Source organism: Limulus polyphemus, unplaced genomic scaffold (assembly GCF_000517525.1).
Source record: "Limulus polyphemus unplaced genomic scaffold, Limulus_polyphemus-2.1.2 Scaffold273, whole genome shotgun sequence".
NCBI lineage: Eukaryota > Metazoa > Arthropoda > Merostomata > Xiphosura > Limulidae > Limulus > Limulus polyphemus.
Window position 1 is genome coordinate 345659 of NW_013665883.1, and position 22307 is coordinate 367965.

Below are 22307 nucleotides of genomic sequence, written 5' to 3' on the forward strand. Positions count from 1 at the left end.
AACTGAGGCTGTAATTGCTTCAAAAGGTGGACCTACACCATATTAAAATATATTTTATTGATTTTCCAAGGTGTTTCCATTATTTTGTCCAACCCCTGTATATATACTGAACTAGGATGCAGACACGCAAGTCTGTCAAAGTTCTCTAGATCCTTACGATAACTGCAATATTTTAATTGTATTTTCATTATCCAGTCTTCAAAAGTTCACCCAAAAGGTACTGCTACTTAGACAGCAGATTTAATATAGATACTAAAAAATGTGAAAGATCAACACGGTCATCAGTTAACAATTACAAAATATTAAAATTAAGCTTTTCTCTCTCTATTTTTAGGGGGAAGATCCAAATTAACAATCTACAACAACTTCAGACGTAGTTTGCAGTCACCGAGATACAGCTATTGTAGAAAGCAGTGAGGTAATAATGCAAGCTGATACAGTAAATGACAGTCCCTCTGATCAACCATATCCAGGAAGCAGTACAGAGGCAGACACAGAAGTCTCTGTACTTCAGCCAATTTCCACAGAGACCAGAGATCCAAAGTTCTCGCCATATAGTGAACTGGATATGGCCAAGCGCAGTAGTTTGTACCAACATGGAGCCAGCCAACTACCAGTGATCTAAACATAGATCGTTTCCAAAGCAAAAGTCCTTGCTTCATCAGCTGGAACCATGATAGAGTTTGAAAAAAAAAGCGTCAAAGGTGAAAGAAAAGATGCCAGATGAATTAGCAAGACATGATGCTGCCGACCCGTATCCACCAATGTCTTTCAAAGTAAAAGTTGTTTGGGAGGATATACCGGACACAATGCACAATGACATAATTTACCGCTTTTTGAAAACAAAGGAAGTTATTGATATGTTTGAACCATTGTCGCTCAGGAGCTTACTTGAAGCAAAAGATGGTGACGAATTACGACAATCCGTTTCTTCTCTTGTTCAAAACTGTGGTTTCACATACTCTGAAGGACACATGTACACAGATGCTGAGACGAGAAAGAAGATGGAAATTTAACTCAAAGTGGGTTTGAGAAGGTCATTAGAGACATTGAACCTGAAAGATTTGTGGAGGAATTAAAGCTATGGAAAGCAAAGATTAAGTAGTTCGTGAAGGAACCAAATCAGTATGCAAACATCCAAGGGATTTTTTCAAGTATTTATATGATTCTGGCCTATACAAAATATTCCCGAATATTTATGAACTTTATCAGATATTTTGCACTATTCCAGCTACGTCAACATCAGCAGAAAGTTCATTTTCTAAGCTTGCTATAATAGGCATATTGATCGCATTTTATGTTTCATATTTTATATATAATAAACTTGTTTTGTATCATTTAATAAAAAATAAATAAAACTTTATAAACACTATCATATTTGATTTGATTTGTTTTAATGACCATTTTATTAAAAATTTAGATTAATTTCAGCTTTTTAATTTATTTGCCTCCTTAAAATTTTCTGCCCTGATGTTCCCCAATAGGACAGCGGTAAGTCAACGGACTTACAACACAAAAATCCTGGGTTCGATTCCCCACTGTGGACACAGCAGATAGCCCAATGTAGCTTTGCTCTAGAACAAACAAACAAACTGGGACTGATCGACGCGCAAATACAGAAGTGAGGGGAATAAGTCCTTGTCTTTGGGCGTAAGTATCAGGAAACAGGTTACGAAGGGTTTGTGATCACCCAAGTGAGCTTATAGCTCAAGATATACTAAAATCAAATTATGAAAATAGACTGATTGGTGAACTAATGAGATTAAATGTTAATGAAGGCGCCACTATTAGATTTAATAGAAGTTTCAACTAGAAAAGAGATCAAAGAAAAACTTGCATGAGCCAAAACAATACCAGATATAATGTATCGGGAAAGAACACAAAAACTAGATGTACTTGATAATCCGAAATGTTTCAATTGCTTAAAAGCAAGGTCACTGCTTGAGATTATCCTGGCCCTGTACACAACAGAGAAACTCCCACGGGTATATTAAAAGCTGTACATCGACAGAGGCATGAGAAACACGAAAACTAAATATTACAACTGGTGAATGTTAGGGTACATCGGAGCAAACTGTAGAGTTCACAAAAATATTAACAAAAGTAAACCTACGTACTGGTAGAAATGGCAGACAAAATAAGCCCATATGTCAAAAGGAGGATGGCTCAAAAAAATGTGACATCCACCAAAACACACCCAGAAGTAAAATAAAACATTACAGAAAACTTAGTGTGAATGGTATTCCACCTATAGTCAGGTTAGAAATTAAAGAAATAGAGTCATCTATTAGTTGGTACTGGGGCAAAATAAAAATCCCCATGAAGTACAACTTCTTGGATCCCTATTCTACATTTTACTAATACTTTAACAGGGTGACCCGTGATGGAGGCTAGAATGCTGTTAGAGACTTCTCGCATTATCCGATAATTTTTGATAAAGTTTCAGTGAAACCACGCTTAACAACAAAGTGGGGGTATTTTGTGCACAGGAGGAAAGTCCCTCCCTGTACACCCCCTGAGTTCAACACTGGTAACAAGCGAGGAAGAAATCAGAGAAATAGTAACAGATTTAAGAAAAATTAGAAACTTAGAGTAGAAGAGTTTAAGAGTAAAAAACAAAGAAACTAGGTAAAGATAATGTGGCCGTACAGAAATAAAGACCTCTTTAGGGTGACTAAACAAACAAGACCCTTAAATTTCAAGTTTATGGACATTTTTTGCAATAATACACAATTAGAACACGTGAACAGAACAGGTAGAGGAAGCAGATGGACCTTATGAATACGATACATTTCCTACAGAAGTCAAAGGAAAACAAGAATATGAAAAATTAAATAAAAAATAACGAATCTAACAAAACTCTAATGAATTTAAAAACAAGGCTAGATAACAAAGAGCGCATAATGGATTCAGTATCAGATGACGATGACATGCGTGCAGGTATTAGTAGTAGCCACAGAAGAAACGTGAATTCAAGAGTCAAAAGAGTTAAGTACAGAGCCATCTAGTAGCGAGACACTGTGCAAAAACGCACGGCAACCACTACACATAGTTACCATAAGAGACCAAAAACTCCGTCCCTAATTTAGCAGTGTAAGACTAGAGGGAAGGCAGCTAGTCATCATCACCTACCGCCAGCTCCTGGGCTACTCTTTTACCAACGAATAGTGGGATTGACCATCACATTATAACTCCCCCACGGCTGAATGGGCGAGCATATTTGGTGGAACAGAGATTTGAACCCGCAGATTGCGAGTCGAGCTTCCTAACCACCTGGTCATGCCGGGCCGTGATAAAAATGAATATACAGTATGTAATATCTGGCAATGAATACTGAACTTTGGATCAATGTGGGGAACTAATACATGGGGCAATCGTTGATAATTATATAACCCATCCACAGATGATGAGAACGAACGAGCTAACAGTAGCATTCACGTCTGAAGAACAACAATATGAGCACTAAAAATTAACAGACTATGTGAACATATACGACGAATGTCGCGTGATAACCTAGGTGAACCAACAGACTTGGGAAAGACATTATTTAATTATTTTTGATATCTGTGATAATTTCTACAAGAAAGGTGAGGATACTGAAAACAATTGTGAACTAATATGTATACTATTATAGAGCGATATGGTATATGAATTAATTGAATAATGTCCTAATTATTAATTTAATGTTTCATTATTGTTGGATTATGAATACTAATTACAGGGCTGATTATCATTTAATTATTAACTTTGGTGTATTCAATGCCGAGACATATTTCTGCAAATATTAATCCAATAATATATAAAATATTTTTAAATACTTATTGTTGAGAAATTTCGGTGTCCGTGATAAGGTCTACAAGGAAAATGATGACATCAAGATAATAAAACTAAAATAATATATAAAACCACAAGAATTGTCAAAATACTGAAATCATATGTATACTGTTGTAAAGCATTATAATATATTAATTAACTGAATTATGTTGTAATGCTTAGATCTGTGCTTGATTAGTGTTGAATAATGAGGAGTCATTATAGAATTGATTATCACTTTGATATATTAAATGCCAAGAAATAATTTTGTATATGTTATCCAATAGTACATGAAACAATATATGCGATGAGAAATTTCGTATTAAATTTATGATGTGATATTAGCATATCTTTTAACACTTTTATGGTTTGTTAAAAACGTATGATGTTTGTCCCAACGTACGGCTGTTATTAATGAGGTTCGGTTATATTATGTATTAATCCAGTTAACAACTGCAATAAAAATGAGAGTTTGAGGGACATTTTATAAGACAGAACATTTTTTTATAAAGAGGGAAGGAATGAAATTAGTTGAGCATTTAGTTAAGAAATTTAACGAATGAATTAAATTGAACATTCAATTAGGAAATTTAATAAATAAGTGAACATTAAATTAGAAAACTTTATAAATTGAGCTTTTACAGTATTATTGGACATTGACCGAGGGTGTGAATAAAAAAGCGTGAATGCGTGCTATTCAAACTAAGTCAAATAAGATTGAACAAGTTAACTACGGCTATGAATGAGCTGATTTTTATCCACGTGGGTTAAAGACTTCACCTGTTTAGCCACATGCAGTTGTGTCGTTAATTAGAACTTTGGATGGAATTCACAAAACACAGCTGTAACTTATATATAATACAATATACTGGTAGTTATTTCGGTTTAAAGTCTTATTTTGGAAGAATACCGGGGGCGCTCGGAAACAGTTTTGTTTCCCTTCGCCCCACTCGAGAATAAGGTGAAAGGCATGGTTATGTTTGTTAAATTATAGGTTGTGTGGTGTTGGTTCAAATTATCTATCTGATATTACTGATTTCTAACAATTCTAAGAAACGCCCGATCTCGGACTTCATGGAGGCGGAATCTGTAAATCCTATGCCAACAACTTGGTGTAGGGGGAAACGGGAGTGCCCCGAGAAAACCCACTTTCAATGGTAATGCGCCAATCAATTACCAGTGCCCGGTTAACCTGGAGAATTAAAATGAAAGGAGGCAGGGTGATAGGCGAGTCTATAGAATACTTAGAGAAGCGAGGAATCTCTTAGTCTGCGGATGTTGTTTAGGAATATATTCTTACTGGAAAGGGGGTCTTATCGGGATTGAATCTTCTGGGTCGCTGGTAGGTGAGCGAAATACAAGGAAGGGTTTGTCTGTTAGGTCGTACGGCTGAGTGGAAGAATTGGTGAAGGTGTCAATGAGTAGAGCGTGGGTCTGGCTTAAGGGCCTGGATAGGCTGAAGTTCTAGCAGTTGGCTGGTTTGTTGAAATATAGTGGAGGTGGTAACAGGTCGGTCTTGGTTGTCTGAAGGCGGCAGGGTTTGGATTGTTTTCTTCCTCCTTGGTACAAATGTTTGTGTTGATTGGTCTGACGTGGTGGTACATTCTGTTTGAGTCTGTTGGTCTCTTGTGGTTGGTCGGTTGGAGTTACTTGGTCGGCGGCGGGTGATCGTTGGGAGAGGGATGGGTGTGGCGGAGGAGGGAAACTGGGTGCGGTAGGTGAGGCTTACGATGAGGTAATTCTGCTTTAAAGTGGTGATAGTCGAGGAATCAGCCGCGTGATAGGATGAGAAGATGTGGCGATCTTGATGTAGTGGGCTGGTAGTCCTGATTTTTTTAATATTATTCGGTTAGCGGCGTGCATTTTAGAGTGGGTGGAAACTTCATGGGCTATGACGATTTCCTCGGTCGAGAAGGATTGGTGAACGTTCCTTAGAAAGACTGTATGTAATCTGGAGCCGCTTTTGGGTGGTTGACAGGGAACGAGTGGATTGGAGTTTCATGGTCAGCATAATAGGTCGAAGTCTTCGGGAGATTTTGGCTGCAGGCCGATACCCCCTTTGCGAAGTTTCCTAGTGAGCTCGTGGAAGACTACACTTGCAGATGAAGGAGGCGGTGTCCCGGGGAGAGACGTCGACGTCGGGAGCACGGTGAAGTTTAGTATGATTTTTTTGCAGCTGTAACTTGCTCACAAAGGAAGTTTTATACATCATCTGTCACGATTATGTCACATAATAAAGGCGTTGACTGTCATTACCACGTGCAATCACGTCTCTGATTGGCTGTGGGAGGTATTTTCTTGAAAACAGCTTTAAAAAGCAGGAACTAAAAGTGACAAATTAAGCAGACATAATTAATTTCTACAAGTGTGGGTGTTTTTTCGACATAAACATTTGGCATTGTAGAAGGCTGAGTGAAAAAAAAACCAAAAACAAACAGCAACTAAGTTCCTGCTGGATTCAATTAAACAAAAGAAAAGAAAGGTTAAACCAAGGTCACACTGTGTGCGTATTTCAGCATAAGTTCAATAGGTTAGCGTGCATGCGTGTTTAATGAAAATCGCCCAAGTTACTACTGCTACCTCGAGTATTATAAAAGCTGGTAACCAGCAAACATAAGCAATAAAAAACATCAATCATTAGTAGCAGTTAGAAAGACAGCGACGCTCTAAGTAAGCAATAGCTCAACTCTTTTCATACCTCGAGACGACAACACAGAATCGTCGTAAGCAGTAAGTTTTCATTTGTTATATGTCATATTAGAAGAAACAAAGATATTTACCATGAAAATATAAACGGTTAAAAAGGTTGCTAATTTAAATGGACTTATTTAAGGTAGGAGTATCGAAACTTAAGGAAGAGATTATTACAGTAATTTATAAATTAAAGTGAATTCAAACAAATTGCATTTTACCTTAAGGAATATGATGAATGTATCAGTTTTTAAAACTTTCGTTTGCATTATATGTCTTTCTCTCTCTCTCTCTCCTCATTCTAACGTTTCTAAGAGTTGGATGAACTTGCGAGTTGTGGCTCACTAATTACAAATTATTTATACATAACCTTTTGAGACGATATATGTTTATCCCCATCTCACGTGTAGGTCATGTGACAATATACTGCTTATAATAACTGTTATCATTTAAACATGCTAAGTTATCAACACTCATCAGGAAAGTACGATAAAACATGTATATACTAGATGTACTTCCGCAGGGTCCTCAAAATTAAGAGTAACAATTATTTTCATTTTATTTTTTGCTTTTGAAGTTCATATTTCATGCTGTGTTACAGTCTACAGAGTGCATAATTCTTCTCGTGATTCGTGGCATGCGCATGATTTACTGACGTCACGACAGTAAAAACTGCAACATTATGCGTCCCTTATGTGACGTCATTTTAGTGCCTACTGACTAACTGACAGACAACACACTACTGTATGGTGGTGAGAGTGGTTAAAACAGGTGACTCTTCCAGGCGGCTTTCGGGGAAATATTTGTAGTTATAGATCAGTGCTTTATATAATATTACATCCCAGTATGACTTAGAATCTTTTTTTTTTATCAAATATTTCGTTAATAGCCTTTTACTGATTTCCAGTAAGAAGAATATAATCATATTTTAACTGTACACTTTGTATGCCACACGTTAATGTTTAGTTCAGTACTGAAGCTCATCGAGTTAGCTGGGCTGCAAACATACCGAAATATGCTGAAGTAGAAACTACGGTGGTAGCATACTCAAAACAAGATTGTCCATTCCCACTGTATACTGATTTCCTCGATAGTGGAAGCGCAGCACAAATTATAATGTATAATTACAGCATACACTGATGGCTGCTAAAGACAGGTAGTGCACAACAAAAAAAATAATTGCTTGCAACTGTAGTATATGTCAAACATTACCGAAACTACTTGTTTAGCAGAAAGTTCATCATTCATGTGGACCATGTGTCAGTAAAATGGCTTATGAACCTTAAATATCAAGAAGGAATGATCATAACACTGCAAGAGTACGACTATAGAGTACATCATCGACTGGTCCTTCAACATGTAGTATCAACAGTTTGTCTTGCCAAATGTTGAGACCTTGTCTGTTCTTGAACTTTCCAAATTTTGAAAAACATGTGGATGTTAAAGACATTGCAGAAGTTCTGACATTTATTCATACAATGTAACTATTCCACTGATGGATGTACACCATGAATGGTACTTCCAGAGTTATGGGAAGAGCAACAGAAGGACCAACAAGTAACATGAGCACTACATGCTGTACAGCAAGATGAAACACAACCACACATATATATGAACATAGTGCGGACACTCGTAACCAGTCGCATTTATACGAGCAGTTATCAGTGAATGAGGGTGTGCTGAACCATTGTTAAAACCACCAAGACATGCTTCTCAACCTGTATTTCAGTACTTTCCAGAGCTGTTCGACAGGAGATACTTCAAACTTTGGATGATTCGGAGATAGAAGGCCACTAGGATGTTACAAGCTTATGTTCTAATGCTTGCAAGTAGATTTGTTTGGTCACAGACACATCAATGATGATGCGGAAATAGAAGGCCACTAGGATGTTACAAGCTTATGTTCTAATGCTTGCAAGTAGATTTTTTTGGTCACAGACACATCAATGATGATGCGGAAATAGAAGGCCACTAGGATGTTACAAGCTTATGTTCTAATGCTTGCAAGTAGATTTTTTTGGTCACAGACACATCAATGATGATGCAAAATTATACTGCATGTGCTGCCTAGAGGAAAACTGTTCAAAACCATGTAAACTCTAGCGGAGAATTGGTGACTCTTTTTTTTTTTTATGAAAGTAACTCTCGATATAACTGGTGTTGTCCCAGAGACTGAATGGGGTAATCAGTATATACTGGTTGTTATCGATATTGCACCGAGTGAGCCAACTCTTGTTCACTGGTCAATACATTAGCACAGTCTATCACTGATGTGTCAGCTGAACAACGGATAGTGTGAATCAGAGCATTTAAGAAAGTCCACCTGTACCAAGAGGCTATTTCAATAACCAGTTATTTTCTGAGTTGCGTAAACTATTAAGTACAGCATTCATGTCGCGCACATAAGCACGTTGACAAGCTAAAACCGTACATTACTGATGAGTTAGAAGACAGTGAAAGTACTGTTTTATATCGTACCAACTAAAATGATGACGAGAAAATTGTTTGAAGTACTCATCTGGCTGTCTGAGAAACATCGGATGATAAAGCATCAGTAGAGGAGCTATATAGTTGATATTAACTACCAAAACAGTGGGTTAATGAACTGCTGAAAGTGGCATTTCTTACTTTCTGAGATACCAAGCAACGATGAGATGTCTATGGGACATTGGATGATAAAGCTGCTCCATTTCTATACAATTAGGATAGTCGATACAGACTAGAACATCGACAGTCTGTATGACACATCAAAAATTGTCAAAAGACTACTTTCCTGATTATCTACTGTCATTTATATATTATAAATATATCAAACGAAATGAATATTTGGGATAGCTGATATATTTAGGACTGTGCGAGTACTCAAAATTTTGAGCTCGAATGTAAAACGAGTATAGAATACTCGACTTAAAATTCGGGTTTGAACCAAGGAAATAAAAAGAAGTTTTCTGGGAGAATAAAATAAAACCATTTTAGCTCATAAAAAATGCTAAAATGTTATATTTCTAGCGGGTAGTTCACTCCCTACGTTCCATATCACCCTCTATGTTGGTGACATGAATATTATTTGTACCAAGTTCTAAGCAAATCTCAAATTAACAAATTTTATTATTTTCTGCCCTGACGATAACTGTTAAGCTCTCGCGTTTTTATTTGTATTAGAAAACATACTGTATATTAATGCATTGCTTTCTATAATGAAACCTTCTATCAGAAATAAACAGTGCTGGATTATGCAAGAAATTGTCAGCATTACTTGAGTCCACATATCCTGGTGTAATAAACCAATACAAAGATTACTGTCCTCTGTATTGTTTGATTTGTCCAGCTAATACATGCACTGAATTAGTTATCAAAATAAATTTCTAAAGTTTTCTCACTATGGATGCCATCGTATTCTTAGAAAGATAAAATGCCTGAACTAATTAAAGTACAAACTGCTTACAAAAACACCTGTCCTTCGTACTCAAAAGCCTATACCAGCTGTTTACCTACTATCGGTATGTATAACTCGCGAGTCCCAGCAGGCATTCAAAATGAGTGTGATAGTCTCATTAAAAATATTTATGGGGTGTTTTAGTCCTTTTTAATTCACCATACAGTAACCTAGATAAATTTAGATGTGTGAATAATGTTTTGCCATTGCGCCTAATTCATTATTCGTTATAAAACAGCGGACCAACTGTTTAATGATTATGTATACATATGATACAGGTTTCTTTTCTTTTTCAACAAAGGTACAATTGAAAGGAGAATCTGTGACTTCTTCTTCTTTATCGGGATTCGGTCCCTGTTTTGGACCAGGGAGGGACAGGTTCAGCGTTGACCTCTTCCTCCCCTGACGTAGATTTGGTTTGTTTTGAATTTCGCGCAAAGCTACACAAGGGCTGTCTGCGCTAGCCGTTCCTAATTTTGCAATGAAAGACTAAAGGAAAGGCAGCTAAACATCACCACCCACCGCTCACTCTTGGGCTACTTTTTACCAACGAATAGTGGGATTGACCGTTACATTAGAACGTCCACATGATTAAAAGGGCGAGCCTGTTTGGTGGGATGGGAATTCGAACTCGCGACCCGCATATTGTGAGTCGAACGCCCTAACCACCTGGCCATGCCAGGCTTGCGACTTAGAGGCCTAATACATTCTTTGATTGGCCGTTACTTCTGCTGTGGACTGCAGTTTCGTCTATTCAAGACTCACCATCTCTTGTATCATCAATCATTTCTCAACATCAGTATTAACAAAAATATAATACTAAAAGTACCATATTCTTTTGTTTGTTTTTAATTAAGCACAAAGCTACACAATGGGCTATCTGTGCTCTGCCCACCATGGGTATCGAAATCTGGATTCTAGCGTTGTAAGTCCACAGAAATACCGCTGTGCTACTAGGGGGGGGGGGCTACACTGTTCTTATTACCTTACGTATTTATTTGTAGAATTTCTATTATTAACAACAGTATTCTCATTATTTTCAAAGCATTTTAACCATATTCCAATTTTAGCCGGTGAAGGTTCGAGCTCGATTCGAAAAATCTTACTATAATAAACGTAGCGTATATGTCAGTATCTATGTATGTAACCAAAACACCTGCTCCATCTATTGAATGGCATCGAAAACAAAAATCCATAAAAAAATTCACATCTTGGGATTTCAAGATTCAGACAGTTAGAAAAATAACTGCAGTGTGTACAACAACCATTTCTTTAAAATAAACCACAATTTTAAATAAAAGCACTTTCTTCACAACAAGAACACGAGTTTTACCAGGACTGTACATAATGGTTTGATTACATCCTTATCGAGGTAATTTCTAAATGTGGTATTGAAAAAGTGGAGTTCTTAAAACTATTAATTTTTTCAATAAACTGTAGCACTTTTAATATATAAAAACATTACAGTTTATACCACTAAAAGTTATGAAAATTTTGAGCTCTATATATTGAATGTTGATGCAATGAGTTGCGTATGACTAAAGAGCACAATCCGAACATTTTCCCCATGCAATACCACTAAAAAAAAAAACATTTTTTAGTGAGCGCTGACTGACACTGGAAACAGCACTATTCAAATACGAAAGATTCAATAAAATGAGAAACACAACAATAAAAATCGTAAATAAATGGCAATAAAGGTGCTTGCTTGCGGACATTGCAACAAAAACTGTACAAGTACCTGACAATGTAGTAATATGTATAGCAAACGTACGTTCAGCACAACATTCTATACGAAATAATAAACACGTTTCGCTATCAACTACACTACACGTAAGCGCTTTCGAAAGGTGGACCTTTCTTCTTCAGTTTGCCCCAGAAGAAGAAAGGTGGACCTTTCGAAAGCTCTCGGGTTATAGGGTTTTTATTCATTTCTATCAAGACTTCTTGAACCTACGTGTTTTTCTAACATCATGAATACACTACACGTAAATCATGTACAAACTATAGCGAACAAAAAAGGTGTTTTGCTGTTGCACAATACAAATAGCACCATGCTAAAGTTTTGAACTGAACACGCTAACACAAAGAGCTTCCCTAGTGGAAATAATACAGAAGTCTTGAAAAACCACTTCATAAACAATAAGCTTCAAATAGATTAGAGAGGTAACAATGGACAAAAAAAAGAGAGACTTTTTGTTACATTCAACTAGAAATAACGTACGAAATAATATGGAAAGGTTTATTGCCAATAAAACTACATATCTTCGTCAAACAACTAAAAATTTGTCTGACACACAAGTAGGAGATAACATTAAATTCAGTGACAAATAGTGACACGTTATCACTCAATACATTCCTTAACTCCACCTCCTCCTGCGATCTGCAAACGTTATTTAAAAAACAACAGTTAGTCTATTCTAAACTGTATTATTCTTAAATTTCAGAAAGTTTGAGAAGTGTGAAAAATGAATATATTTAAAATATTGATTTCTATCACTAATATTAGGCCTATTGGCTTCACTGCTTCGTCGACTTTGAACGCAGCACTTTTGGAAATTGTTTTTTGAAGATCATCCATGCGTACCTAATAAAAACTCGTTTAGCTATATATTGTGTCTTGGCATGACACTATTTTTCGGAGAGAGATGCCTGATGGTTTTAATCCGTTGTCCACATTTAGTACACCAATATTTTAATGAAACGTATTTTTATACTGAAATTGATCAAATGGTTAATTTAATATTATTGTTAAAAGTACTGTTTTTAACTTTAAAAAAATCAAAAATTAATTGCCACCTATACTTTACTCAGATTCGGATTACTGTTGCATTCTACTCACTGCTTAATTTTTCATTTAATTTAAATATCTCCTGACAAGATAATTAATCAAAAACCCGTCTGATTTTAAAAAGTAAAGATTTTTGGTATCGAAGAACTGGACTTACAGATATCGGTTTATAATTACATCATAAGACGCATAGTTACATAAGTCAAAACTTGGTAATCCCCGAATTTCACCACCAGGAGATTTTTGTACATTTGGCAGTTCATACAACATAAAGAGAACGACCATGAGTCCATAACATTCTTAAAACAAACATATGAAACACAGAGAAAAGAAGTAGTTTGCTCTAATAACAATCTAAATATGAATGAGCAGCAATAGTTTTCTGTATAGATAAACTATCCTACTTTTTCATATTTCCAAGTCTAGAGCTGGGCCAGAGATTGACAAACTGAAATGAAGAAAGGGTGCAACATTGTAACGTTGTAATGTTTGGTGGCTTTAATAGCACACCCTCGCTGCAAACAACTAGAAACACATTTTCATTTCGAGTATCTTTCTCCGAACTAAATTAAAACATATAATTTCATCCGTATTAATTTTGAACTGAAGCTGTTAATACTGAACGGCAATATGGTGTCAATCTGCTTCAACTGATGGGAAGTTCATATTTCTGGAACTGAAAATATTCAAAAAAGGTGAATGTTATTGGTACTATGGCAACGGTAAAAATAATAATGCACGTCTTCGAAAGCCTCCCCCTCCTTTTTATACTATGAAAAGCGCCCTCTTTTGCACCTGCTAAAAAAAAACATCCAAAAACTTCATCTTTATGGATCATTTCCGATTGATTTGTTTTTATTAATCAATAATAATGCTGACTTCAAATGCCTTAAAAGCATTAAATGATAACTTTATATGAACAGAAACATGCACAACAAATGTCTAGTTTAAGCACAAGATATCCAATTACAAAATATAATAAGATTTTCAATCCATTACATGACTCATTAAGCCTCATAACCAGATGGCTCAGTTAGTAGATTTTAAATGGTTTCACTTGACAGTATTAAGTAGTACAAGCTTTAAAAATAAGTCTCTCGTGAATTTTGTTCCATCGCTCAATACTTTCAGGCTACGTCTTTTCAAATTAGTTCTATTGTAAAACTTCTTAAGAATGTCGAAAAGTTTGTTTCATTACAAACCTTTTTATAATAAACCCCGTGTGCTTATAACGAGCATTAGAAATTTCCGATCTAAACAACATCAAAAACCTCTTTAACTTGGCATTTTTTCATGTAGCGTTTTCAATATAAAAGGCATCTTATATGACATATGAGCCAAACGGCCAAGTCACAGACACCAGAGGCTGAGACAGAAATAATCCTAATTTAGAACTACTGAACAGTGAGCGCAAACACCCAGAAGCACACGACGTCTATGCTGATTTTAACGGAACAACGTATTGATTGAGTCACAATTATAACATCTCCACACTTCAAAAAAGTGGAACTTGTTCAGCCCTCAACCCAGCACGTGAACCAAAAGTCCACACTGGATCTTTTTTAACTTGAATGAAGATGTTAAATGTAATATTAAATTGTTTAAAATCAAAGATGTATACTTTTAAGTATTAATACGTACTGGAAAACAGTATTCTTTTATGATTAAAAAAATCAAATACTTAAAAGTATCTACATAAGATCGTAACTTAACACGTGTGTTTGTTGAATTTCATGTAAAGCTACTCAAAGGCTATTTGTGCTAGCCGTTCCTAATCTTGAAGTCATAGACTAGAAGAAAGATACCCCTCTAACCATAAACTTTTGGGTTACTCTTTAAAAACGAATGGTGAGATTGACTGTCACGTTATAACGCCCCCACAGTTAAAAGGGTGAAAATGTTTGACGACGTTAGCACGTAATATTAACATCTGTAGTGTCAGATCTACACAACACCATACGTATAGAAGCAGGATTTAAGTTTGGAGTCCAGAGGTAGATGAAATGACAACCAATAAAACAAAACAGAAAAGAAAGATCACCTGGATGCGCGCAAGTTTTTGCAAATACAAACTTCTTTCATTTTGTAGTTTTTTTGGTTATATTTGGCAAAACGTCGAGATGTTCTTTGGCGATAGTTCGAGTTGTATCTGAGAATAACATAACACAGATATGTCCATTAGAAATTGTCTACTCGTTACAGAACTTTTCAGCATTATGTTATATTTCCAAGATTCCCATGAATATCCACCCGTAAATGCAACCTTATGTGGCTACCTCTAGCTATTTCCAATCTAGGCTATCTTTATCTTCTCATTGATCTATGGGTCGTGCCAACTGTCAAGTTGACTGGTACGGTTTCAATGCGGCTTAGAAGATGTAGTTGGCACTATCTGGGTTTACCTAAATTGTGACTGGCTCAGCTAGCAGTTATGATGCCGCCGTGGCCAAAGTAGGTTTGAACCGTGAATTTGTGGCGTGTTCTGACAAGAGTTCTTCATTTTGTAAGTTGTTTATCTGTAGGTGTTATAAAGTGAAGCGTTTAAAAAATCCAGCATTGTTATTCTTTTACCGCAATAGTGCATTTGTTTAATATTTGATTTCTGTCTTTCTTTCGCAATTTATTTATTTACCCTGGTATCCATGAGACATTTAACAACATTATTCACTTTTGTCGTTATGTGCAGACTTTTGCTTTTGATTGTTTGTAATTAAGCACAAAGCTACATAATGGGCCATCTATGCTATGCCCACCACGGGTATCCAAACCCGGTTTCTAGTGTTGTAAGTCCGAAGACATACCACTGTGCCACTGGGAGCTTGCTTTGATGAGGTGACTTACCATATCATACAATGTCTGGCCATTTTATTAGGACCCCCTCCTAACGTCTTATTGACCAACCTTTCACCACAATAATGACTGGACTCATTGTAGCTTAAGCTTCAAGATACTAGGAGGTGTCTAGTTGGATTATAGTCCATTCAACAAAGGTGTGTGGTCTAAAGCTCTGTTGGCAGAAGACTGTGGCAATGAATGTGCAGGCAAATTTCATTCCAAAGATGCTTATTCAGATTAAAATCTGGTGATTGTATTGGCTAAGAAAAATGACTGAAGCCACTATTGAGCTCTTCGAGCGAGTTTCGAACAATACAAGCACAATGGATTACTATATCATTTCATTTTTTGCCTTGCTCTTATCCACAGGATGGAAATGCAGTAGTGTGGGCTGGACATTAAAATTGTTAGCAGCATTGATGAGGTATACTTTAAATGTTACACATCCTGCTAAAGAAATCTAATGACTTAACTTCTGTCATAAACATGTTCACATATCATTATGCCCTTCCAAGTTGCTTGCACTGTTGGAACATCACACCCAGAACCTTATGTTGTTTTCATCATATTTGTACTCTACTGTTATCACAGAAAAGGATGAGATGTGACTCATTAGACCCCATCGTATGTTTCATGTTACTGTGTATAGCTTGCACTCTAAGCATCACTAAAGCCATGCTTCCTTTTTGCATTAAGAAAAACTGGGTTTGACTGGTTGTCAACTGTAATATGATAGTTATTTTTTATATACAGTTGAAGATAATCAAATCCTAACCACTGTTGATGGAATCAAGCACAATCTGATGGCTGTTGCGCCTTATAATCTTGTCCAATAGTCTTTTCACCTTATTAGACTCTAGCGATTGGTAGATAACCCTTCTTAACCAATCCCGACAACCTTTGATGGCACCAGTATTTTGAACAGCAATCAACGAAATATTTATTTTCATAACAGTGCTCTTCCTAGAAAGGCACTCACTGCCATGCATATTTGAAAGTAAAATCGGCCGGTCCATTTACTTTGGCCGATCCCCAATCATGTTTTACGTTAGTGCTTCATTGTGCTCGTTAATGCACAATGTTTCACCTGGTGGCTGTGAACATAAGCTCAGTTTGAATATACTTTCATCACAAACGATAACCACTGCTTCCAGTTTGTCCTCAATCTGGTTAGCAAATCAAGATTAGGCACAAATATACCTGAATCTTGAGGTCTTTGACCTAGTCGTTTAGTCTACTATGTAGTGTAAGGTGAAGTTTAGGTCACCAATTACCTTCTCTCTAAAAATTAGTTTTTGTTTTTGGGATATTTGTGCAAAGCTACTCAAGGGACTATTAATATCGTAAAGTTAACTATTTATAAACACATTCGCTAAAAGGCGTATATTTAAATTTAAAGTATGTAATGATGAAAGTTATTATTTTAATGTGATAATATTAATAGTAATTCCAACGTATTAAACTATTTAAAGGCTTTTCTTTGCTTAACCCTGCGATTATCATAACAGCTAATATGTAAGGGTGATTTGTTTGTTTTGTTGAATTTTGCACAAAGCTACTCCAGAGCTATCTACACCAGCAGTTCCTAATTTAGAAGTGATAGAGGGAAAGCAGCTGGTCAACATCACCAACTGCCAACTCTTGGGCTACTTTCTACCGACGAAATGTGAGACTTACTGTCACATTATAACACCTCCACAGCTAAAAGGGAGAGAATGTTCCGTTACGGGATTCGAAACCGCGACCCGCGGCTTGTGATTCGAGTGCCCTAAGAACCAGGCTATGTAAAGATGAAGGTTGAGGATTAAGATCATGGGTGGTTACTGTACTATATTTTGAAGTTTGGTAGTAGCTGTTCTGATATCATACAGTTGTAAGGTTCAAAAGTTAACAGTGATAATTACAATTAAGGTTATCTGGCCATAGACAGCAAATGATAGTAAAACTCAGAACGTCATGGGTTTAAAGTACCGGAGCGTGTGCCTCTGATTTTCTGATTTGTTTTATTTATTTCTAATGGTCAGGCTTTCAATCCGAAAATTTGAATTATCTGATAGATGGAGTATTCTCAGTTTTCTTTCAGTGTTATTACTGAGAATAATTATTTGTAAATCATTCATTCGAAATTTTCAGTGTTTTGAAGATTTTTGTTAGATATTGAAATTTTGACGTAAGGTTACTCTTCAAAAATAAAAGGTGGTGCATTTAAATTTAGGAAATTTTTATACATAGAATACACACACTCATACATACATATATAGAAATAGGGTAAGATAAATACTAATTTTTGTGAAAAAGAAAAAGTAACGAGGAGATAAATACTTTATAAAGCAACTGTCAGAGCAATAAGCTTGCTGGCTTATAACTCCACATACCTAGGTTTGTCATCACCCCGAGGAGATAGTCCATTATGGAAACTTGTGTATTAAAAGACAACAAACAATGATCAGAAATATAGCGCTAATACTTCTGGCCCGACACACTCACAAGGAAACATAATCCAACTGGACTAGTCATATTTTTTGCCTGGAAGTATATGAAAACTTGTTTTCATTTATTCTGTTTTTCTCGTACAGAAAATACATCAAATCAGGAGTACGGCAAAAACAAATTTTTTTTAAATAGTTTACTCGCTTAACATAGAAAATATTGTCTTCAATTTTTTGTTTTTGAACACTGTAGGAAAATAAGAGATATATTCTTAATCTGCTTATTAAGTTCACTTTGTGTTTTCACATGTGAAATCTATACGAAAAAAAGTCACTTCAGAACCATTTCTGAAGCAGTTGTCTCAATATAAATCATAGTTAATCTTCCCAGGTAAATACATCACAGTCACTGGAAAACATTAGTAAACATTATAAGTTATTAACTGACAGTTGAAAGGAGTGGCTCTGAAACATCTTTCTCACTGAGGTCATTGTATACCTCACAGAGGTATACAGCAGTAAGTTGTGGATGTTTTCTGGTGAATACAACATTATCTCATAGTCAATACACTTTTTCATTTGATGATATAGATCCTGGAATTCTATAGAGAGAAATACAAATATCTGATCCTATAACAAAATAAGGATTATCTTACTTATAGAAAAATTAGATGATAAAATAATAAGTGTTCAGAAGTACGAAAAAAGTTTTTGTTGTTAGCATTTCTATATGTAATGGAGAAGTACACAAAGTCTGGTATAGACGGGTGGATTTCTGAGATTTTCTTGAAATCCTTTTAATTCTGAAATAAAAAATGATATACATACAACTTGCCGATCTAATGTCTTTTCAATGCATCCTTCAATAGAAAAGTTAAAAACTCTATGGTGCTGGGGTGCTATGCTAGTACTGAACTATTTCTGCAGTAGCTGATTCCACCAAAATCAATGTTAATCCTCCTGGTAAAGTTGATGGTTGACAGCTTGGATTAGAATTTAGGCTCTCTGTTGATAAGATTTTACAGTGATTCTTAATATAGTCAATCCTTTGATGATACCTCTGAAAGTGTCATGTTGTTTGTTATCAACATCTTGTTGATAAGATTTGCTGTCAAATAAATAACACACAGGATTTGTGCAATGGAGTCCAATGCATAGGTGTTTGATAAACTTCAGGTCCAAGTGAAGTGCATTCATGAGATGTGGGATACTGCATGATTTTCGAACGTTTTTTATTAACGATTTAAAAGAGTGCTTAAGGGAATAATGTCCACCTCTACTTGAAACCCTATAAGTTGATAACCCTGCTAGTAATTTATTTTAACCTTTACTGCTATATACTTGTTCACAATTATTTGACTAAAAAATGGCTTAAACTTTGATTTTAACGTTAAGTATTATTGAAAACGTAATAACATTCATTAATTTTGATTTCAGACCTTGTTCGCTTTCTTATAGTTTTGAATTTTCATCTGCAGTCCGACAATGCCTTTAACTACCTCCGAGCCTTGTTCTCTCCTCTCCTCCAGCCTTATGTTTATTGTTATTTCATCGTTTTGATTTGTTACCTTCCTAATGCACCGCTAACGAAGGAGTTGTCCCATTCACCAAAACGATCGTAACACTAACAACTAGCATTCATACAGACGTTAGTGTTTTCATTAGCGAGGACTAGCTTCATGAAGCAATAATTTTAACAACAAATTATAATTAAATAAGTTTGTTTACTTATGAATTCAAGTTTTATTATTCAGTTTACATGGTAGGCAGTTCCCCTAAGTCAACCTTTGCCTTTTTCACACCTCTTTACCCCCTTCAATTCACGGAAGCTAGGGTTGGAAACCAAATACGGGAATATTTGTATAATAATCTGTACCTATGTTCACCATAATTCCAGTTACTACTCAAACACTGTTTGAGAGCTAGTACGCAGTTATACATAAGTAATGGCTAAATAGGTTATTGAATCTTTATTTTAAGGTAGTGTTTTGACTATACAATTGATAATGATGATATAGTGGGTGTCTATATACACACACACACACACATATATATATATATATATATATATATATAATGTTCATATATGATGTTCATGTATATGCGAGAGCACTAATGAGCAAAAATTAATAACATAATGGGAGTCATAAATTTCGTACGGGGGAGGGGGCGCGGCAACCGTGTAAAGTCCCTTCGATTTAAATGTTGAGTAGCGCAAAAACCGTTAGAGCACTAACGACCGACCATAAACCAGTTTGTTTGATTTTTTGGAGATAAGCACAAAGCTACAAAATGGGCTATCTCTGCTGCGCCCCCCACGGGTATTGAAACCCGTTTTTTAACATTATAAGTCTGGAGACGTACTGCTGTGCCACTGAAGAGTTTCGCACAGAGCTACTCGAGGGCCACCTGCGCTGACTGTCCCTAATTTATAACTCATAGGCTAAGAGTGAAGACAGTTCGTCAATACCACACATCAACGAATAGTGGAATTGACTGTCACATTATAAAGGATCCACGGCTGAAAGGGCGAGTAGGTTCAGTCACCAGGCCGTATCAGCACCACAAACAATTATGAATGACACGTTAGTGGTCGGAAACTTCACAGATATGCAAGGGGGAAGTACACTGCCCCAGAAGAAACCCTTTTACTTGCATATTATCTTGCAGTTCAAGCACCGTATGACTATATCTACATACTCAAGTAATCAACTGACATAGCACGTGATCAGTTAAATACAACTATACAGCGTTTTACACGTGCGTGTTTGTAGGCCTCAAGTTAAACATCTGTATTCATCAAGGGGTGTTAAAAAAACATTGTTCAGACATCCACTTCAAAATGACATACACAAGTTTATTTGGGTTTAAGCTCAAAGCTACAGAATGGGCTACCTGTGCTGTACCCATCGCAGTTATAAACCCCGATTTTTAGAGTTATAAGCCTCCACATTTACCGCTGAGACACTGGGGAGAAATTATCATACATAAGCAAGAAGCAAAATAGAAAACGAAAACAATTGCAATGGTAAAAAAAAAGTTGGTGTTCAACTATGATTTTAAACTCGTATATCAATATTGTGGAAAATTTTTAATTTTACGAATTTATATGACATATGATCCCCTAATTCATTTGTGGGAGCTTTTGGGTCCAATACTGGAGATTTTGGTGAGACAAATGTCACATAGCGAGAACTCAAAACATTGCCCAGGGCCAGAACCCAATTGTGAACTATAGAAAAGTGCATCACCACAGAGTTTTAAGGATTAGTATTACAATAAATATCTCAAGTATTTAATATAATTTCTCTTCTCTGTCAGATATCAACAAAATAACAATTAAATTAACCTTTTTCAAAATCAAAATTTCTGATCATCAACAAATACATTAAAACCATAACGCATAGTTGTGTTGAAGAGAAAGGAACGTTTTCACCAACTGCTTTCAGTGAAAGTATGTACACAGTTAAGTCTACCACATGCTAGAACATCTTTTTTGCTGTTGTTAACTAACATCTACTTATCTTTGTCTAATAACTTGTAGAAAGCTCTTACTCTATTATTTTAATATTGTGTAACAGTAAAATAAATTAAATAAAAAGTATATGCATCCTTTAAAGTTAACAGAGCAGACTTCACCAACCAACACTACCAATTTATAATATAAAACGAAGTGCCAAGGAGGTGTTAACATATTTGGTATAACTATTTCTTCCAACAGGACAGGAGGCAAGAAGAGTTGTGGAAGTAGACTGTTTTTGTTTGAAACCTTTTGACAAAAGAACTATGAAAGCAACTAGCCATACAGATGAAAAAACCGAGAAGACCAGAAGAAGGTAAAAGAGGGATAAAAAAAAAGGTTTAGTTTTCTCTACAAAATCGAACTGATACCATTATCAAATCAGCTGATAAAAGGGGTGCGTGGCATTACGATTTATACATTGCAGAATCACATAATCTTTTATCCAATCAAGAGTAATATACCGAGCTAAACGATGGTCCACTTGAAGCACACCAAACGACTGTAATACACATCATTAATGAGTTGATAGCCACTGATGGCCTACCTACTGCTGCCAAAGACCAAGAACTCCTTTATTGTACGTCATTCCTAAGATCTATAAACTTGATAGCCACTGATGGCCTACCTACTGCTGCCAAAGACCAAGAACTCCTTTATTGTACGTCATTCCTAAGATCTATAAACTTGATAGCCACTGATGGCCTACCTACTGCTGCCAAAGACCAAGAACTCCTTTAATTGTACGTCATTCCTAAGATCTATAAACTTGATAGCCACTGATGGCCTACC

General features: G+C 35.9%; 1 protein-coding gene and 2 long non-coding RNA genes across 3 annotated transcripts in view; 2 read left to right on the top strand and 1 right to left on the bottom strand.

Annotated features, from left to right (window-relative positions):
- Nucleotides 1-695, top strand: part of LOC111085206 — a 3960-nt gene extending 3265 nt beyond the window's left edge. Inside the window, exon 2 of the long non-coding RNA XR_002610038.1 lies at nucleotides 335-695. This is a non-coding gene — a long non-coding RNA (uncharacterized LOC111085206). The remainder of the gene's footprint in view (nucleotides 1-334) is intronic.
- The window catches only part of LOC106456944 (nuclear hormone receptor FTZ-F1-like), a 65013-nt gene that overhangs the window by 10231 nt on the left and 32475 nt on the right, over nucleotides 1-22307 (bottom strand). The window lies entirely within an intron of this gene.
- LOC111085207 lies at nucleotides 5118-21853 on the top strand. The gene is made up of 2 exons (XR_002610039.1): nucleotides 5118-6543; nucleotides 21717-21853. It is a non-coding gene; the product is annotated as an uncharacterized LOC111085207 (long non-coding RNA).